A 6,153-nucleotide genomic window follows, 5' to 3' on the forward strand; every position below is an offset into this window, starting at 1 on the left:
TGGAGATAATTACATTCCTATCACGGCCACCCTCCTCTTTTTTAAAACAAAACAGAGGGTAGACAAATCATTATGTAATGTAAAACCTGGATTACAGTTTATATAATCTGGCCTCCAAACAAGTCCACCTAGATTATTTTTATAAACCATATTATATAATCTATCTTCATAATTCAAATTATCATAATCTATTGTGGTTCCAAACAGGGTCTAAGTTAGTGGCCAGCTATTATGGCCGGGTCAGAGAGTTTGTTGGCTGATGGAGTGAGTCCAGGAGTTAGTTAGTGGGATAGCCATGCATGTTCGTTGAGTCGCGTGTGTACCACGTCGTGTGGGTCATGGCGTGAGTTTAGGATAGCTAGTAGTGTAGCTGCGTGGTAACTTGTACTGACTATTTAAGTTGAGCTGAGAAATGAGAAATAGGCTGTGAGGGCAGCAGAAAAGATGTAGCCAATGTATTCATCAAGAAGAGAGCGCCTCAGCAAAACAGCGGCTGGTTTTCTCCTTGGTATATGCGTGCGTGTGTGTGTATTTCCCTTTGTGTTTTCTTGTGCTCTTGAGAGAAGAGAGAGTTGTGAGAGACAACGAGAGGTAGAAGAAGAAGCGGCACTGCGAGAGAGGCGGTGCCAACACCAGGCACCTTCATGTCACCAATTACCAACTGATAAATATCAATCTTTCCCTTGCCTTCTAGATCCAATTTCATTTATCTAGAACCGATGAATGGTGACAATCCATACATCGAGACAGTGGAAAGCATGTGTTGTGTCAATACAATTTGCGTATGCTTGAAAGGCTTCAGGATCTATTTTAATGCAAGGAAGTCGGTAGTAACCATGCAAATAGTCATGTGACAAGTTTATCTATCTGACCTCACCCATTCATTGCCATGACAATTGCCCTTGCTGAGAAGAAACCCCGGCAGAGATGTGGATGACGGGAAACAAATACAAACTCCAGAATCTGCTATCTGGTGGGACACAAACATCCCAAGTTGAGAGGTTGTGTGTGGTCAGTTTATCTCTTTGGCCTGTCACTTTAACCGACGTGGTACTTCGCCTTTGTGGTCTTCCGGCTATGGAAAACACGTACATGAGACACATGCATCGTAACACCTGTTGGGTTTAGTCCCACATCGGTTGTGGGAGGAGACATAACACGATTTATAAGGGTGAGGGTGTCCTCTTCTAAAAGGCTAGTCTTTTGGGAGGAGAGGGCCCAAGGCCTATCATAAGTCGGTGTTGCTCTCCGGTTGGGTCTGTTGACGCATGTGGGTCGGAAACGCTGGTGTTATCGGACCCGAGATTAAATCTCGGTGGACTCACGGATGGTCGGTCATGGTAGGTGGGCTGGAACGCTGGTGTTAGCGGGCGGCTAGCTCCGCCGCACCTCCTCCCCCTCCCTCCCATGCCTCCACCAGCACATGCCATGGGGCTAAGCCCCAATGGCGTCTGGCGGCGGCAGCCCTGTGTTCCCCCGCTCGGTTGGGGCTCCCGCGGCGTAGGTGCGGGGTCAGTGGTGGCGCCTGCGCGATTGGCACAACAACAAAGGCCTCTGCATTGCGCGGGTGGAGGTCCAAGCCTACGATGCTCCCATGGTCTCACCCCAATCTGTCTTGGTCTAGACATGCTGTGATATACACAGGGCCCGACTTAGTTCCATTGGGGGTCGCACATTCATGTATGCCTCTGATTTAGATCGATCTCTTCTTGGTGCCGTGGTGCCGCGAGGCTCCAGCGGCGGCATTGTTCCTTGGTGGGCGTGGTGGGGTGCCCTCCGCCTGGTGGTGTGCCATGGCTTGCAGCAACGGTTGGGACTGTTGATCCACCGATATGGGATCTGGGCGGGTCGGTGGTTCTTGGCCCAAGGCTGCGGTCGACCATTTGTCTCGTCGGCTAATGCTGCTTGTGGCTCTGGTTAGCAGGCTTCAACTCATGGATGTTTGCAGGCAGATGATGGTGGGTTGGATCGAGGCAACGTGGGGGTCTGCTCCCGTGATAATAAAGGTGGTGATCCTCATGCTATTCTCCTATATAAGTCATTTGAATGAATGAGAAAATTGAGGCTGTGACAGCCAGCAGAAAACATGTAGTTCTTGTGTTTATCAAGGAGCGGAGGCTCTCGGCAAAGCTATTGTGATGCTCCTTGATATATGTGTGCGGGTGTGTATGTGATTTTGTCCGAGTCAAAACCATGAGAGGGGGGTATTATGAGGAAGAAGCGGCGCTGACAGGAGGCAGGGCTAATAGCGTTGGTGGGTACAAAGGGTAGCATGGAGGAAGCGATGTTGCGGCCTCCATCCTTCTCCCCGCTGGCATCTGAGGCGCAGTTTCCGAATTCCAAAGCCACAGGTTAATGTTTGGTTCATAATTTCATCTTCTCATGTATCCTAAGTTCCTCTTACATTAATCCTCCCACCGCCAAACTAGACTCGTTACTATCTCATGCTGAATCATAGTAGTTAAGCTAAAGTGCTAAACTCATATACATGTATCCCATAGGCATCACATTCTTTTCAAGTTGTTTTGAATTATCGTTCCAAGCCTCAGGGACAGACCTAGCTATATACTACTGAGTGGGTGCCTAGACCCCACTTAATTTTTAAAATTTCAGTAAACATGGCTTGTATTCTACAAGATTGTTTTTGAAATTCTTCAAATTTGGAGAATAAGTGCCCCCGCTCCATTTCTTTGCCCCCACTCCACAACATTTCTAGGTCCACCCCTACCAAGCCATCAAGTATCATGTGAAAACACTCACCCCCGCGTCGGCCATGTTTTTAAAATTGTTTTCTTTTATCATTCCAAACCATCAAGTATCAAGTGAAAACCCTTGCCTCCTCGCTACCGCGCCGCCCCTGTTGCTCATGATGTTTTCATTTATCGTTCCAAACCATGAAGTATCATGTGAAAACCCTCGCCTCCTCGTTGCCGCATCACCCCAACAAGGGAGACGTGGAAGGCCAACCCTATTAGCCGCCGCCGGCTTGCCCATGCCCTTCTCTCCTGGTCAACAACACCAGAGGGACATCCGATGTTGTGGAAGTTGGCGGCCATGGATGGTTGTTCGGCACCCGCTTCAGTGACAGGTTCCTTTCGGTGTTGGCCGACCTCCTTAGTCGAGGGGGGTGTTAATAGGTGGTGGCAGTGGTGTGGGAATCCTCGTTCACGCCTGTTTCTGATCTGATGGATCCATCCGCAACATCCATGGCGTCCTCCCATTTGACCTAGTGCAGGGTGGCCTTCCGCTGCGAGTGTTATTCGTACGTGGAGGCTGTAGGTGGGTAGGGACACCGGTGAAAATATGAGGCCGGTTGATCCAGCCACGAAGGCGACGATGTCCTGGGATGCCATTATATTACTTTCCTGTTGGTGATGTCAAGGTTATGCCTTTCCACCCTCAAGTCTACCGGGTAAAAATCCAAATTATTTCTTGGGCTACAATAACGTTATTCGCGTAGTAACCTTCTTCGCCATTTTTGGTGAGTTTGGGGTGGATGTGCCATTCAGATTGTGTACTGGTGGGTGGTGACGTGGTCGAAGCTCGTCAGCCGGCGCCTCTATGTGGCGGGGCTACTCCTATTTTCTCTTTTGGGTGCTCCATGGTCATTAGTGGACGGTGGTAGCTCGAAGCTCGTCTGTGTGGGCTAGCTGTTATCTTGGAGCTCTTTCTCACACCCTCCTTCCATTGCTTCTTGGTTTTCGGCCACCTTGTCGTGCCATTTTTTCTCCTTGTGTTGGTGATGATCTGCTTTAGCTTCCATGGGCAATGGCCTTGGTTCACTCCTTAGCTCTTAATACTAGAAAAAGGCCTATTAGTGACGCACCCACTTTAGCTATTAATGACACGCTATGGGTGCGCCATTATTATCACGTCACTACTAATAAATAGTAATGACGCATCCCTGGTGCGCCACTGTTAATATACATAACAGTGGCGCACCTCCTGTAGGTGCGCCATTACTATCCAAGACAATAATGGCACACCACCTGGTGCGCCATTACTATCCCAGATACTAATGGCGCACCACCTCTAGGTGCGCCACTACTATGAATATTATGATTTTTTTCCGATAAAAATATACATAATAGCACAGAATATAAATAGCACAACATATATATAAACAACAGATTTATCGAATACAATAGAAGATTAGTCTCCGAATACAATTCATCATATTAGTCTCCGAATTCAAAATACAGAACAAAGTTAGAACATTACAAGTCTCGCGAGTAGCGAGTTTGTCTTCACATTATAAGTCGATATCTAAACTACCATCACATAGAAGAGGGTTGCGGTCACGATGAGCATCATCGCGATGAAACTGATCTTCATCCGGTTCCTACTCCGCTCCCTCCTCTTTCCCGCTAGATAGTGCGCATATCTACCTTCCGCCTTCGCCCAAGTGGTGTACCCTTTGTAACTGTTACCGCTGAAACGGTGAACCTGTCTCCGACACTCCTCCCAGTCGTCGTAGACTCCGGGAACCTCACCTTTGTACACGACATACGACGGCATCTCTATGCACTAGACAAACAAAAGCAACACATTAATAGCACGATTCATGGTCCTACTAATAAATAGCATCGACTACACATATAAGTTCAACGACTGTCCAAACTAAAGAGACATACAAGTTCATTAAAGTTTAATTACAACATAGCATCAGTACTTTTGACTCGACTCAGGGACCGGAGCGTGGATGAAGCCGCCGTCTTTCGTGATGGTCATGAATGTGTGGTCGTTGTCAGCCTGTATTTGTAGCGTTGTGTTAATATCACTGTTGGACGGTGGACAGTTTAGGTAGAACTGTCCCGATCTAGCAAGGACATCTTGATAGATGATTTCCGCCAACTCCGACTGGATGCGAACGAATTCTTGTCTGATGTCCTCGTCCTGGATTGCCGACAAGCGTGCGGCCCAATCTTTGAGCTCATTTGGTAGCATACGGTGATGCTGGTCCCGTACGATCGCCCGCATGTGATGAAGGGCGTAGTAGGCATCCTTCTGACTGTCAGGCGGCTGCTTGACACAGGGGAACGTCGTTACGTGGATGAACACGTGCTTGCCATACCTAAGAATTGACGTGCATCCTTCATACAATGGAGTAACCGCGTCTATCTCCAGTTGATCCAGCTTGGCTTTCTCTTGGGCGGCAGCTCTTGCGTTACCCGTCTAGCTTGTTTGGCTGGAACTCCCACAGCTGATCTTTGTCAAGAGCAGCGACTGAAACACCACGTGGAATGTAGACATCTCCGGACATCTCCGGATTTAATAGCAATAGTTTTCAGAGGACGCTGCAATGAGACGATTATGAAGTCATACCATAGAACAGAAGCTCCCGGCAAGCATAATAAACGTGGTGCTTGCTTTATTTATCTTACCTGGATCCCATCAAAGATGTTTCCAAGAATACCAGGTCCCAACTCACATGAAAGAGGCTGCACAAACCCGGACATAGCGTGTTAAAATAGAGTAAAACAAAAGTTGGCTTTGTGAAGTGCCCGTCAAAATCAGGTTGCATTTCACCTTTTTTGTTCTCAACACGGGATCGTTGACCGTTAGCCCAGCTGTTTCGTCGTAAACTGCATACAGTACAAACAGATAAAGCATGTGAGAATCTTCTTAGCTATGCACGTCCCTGTGGAGAAAACTCAATGCGCAAATGCGAGGCAAAATCACGCTCTGTCCTACCTTGGATTGTGGCGGAATCACCCTCGAGACGGATGATTTCACCGATGAGGCTGTCGTGGCCGACACGGACGAGCTCGTACATGGCGGCACCGCCCATGCCATCGGCCACCACCACGTGTCCAGAGACCTAGTAGAAGAGCAGAGCACAATGGTGAGACAATGCATCACGATTCATCAGGAAGGGGTGAGAGGGCAACCCCTTCACGTCACTCCAGATCACAGTATGGATCAACAAATCATCGCATCAGGCTAAAGCCCGAGCAAGAGCAGTCGATTACAAGCACATCGGAGTAGAATCTCGCGATCTGAACCGGCGCGACCACACTGGTTCCGTGCTACCATAGCCAGCTAGATAAGGATCCAATGGCGACCCATTGACCCGGCAGACGCATCCCACGATCCAGTCGCCGTCGGAATCCCAAACCAAGCCGCCCAATTCGACAAATCTCCCCGGCAATC

Source organism: Hordeum vulgare, chromosome 7H, assembly GCF_904849725.1.
Source record: "Hordeum vulgare subsp. vulgare chromosome 7H, MorexV3_pseudomolecules_assembly, whole genome shotgun sequence".
Lineage (NCBI taxonomy): Eukaryota > Viridiplantae > Streptophyta > Magnoliopsida > Poales > Poaceae > Hordeum > Hordeum vulgare.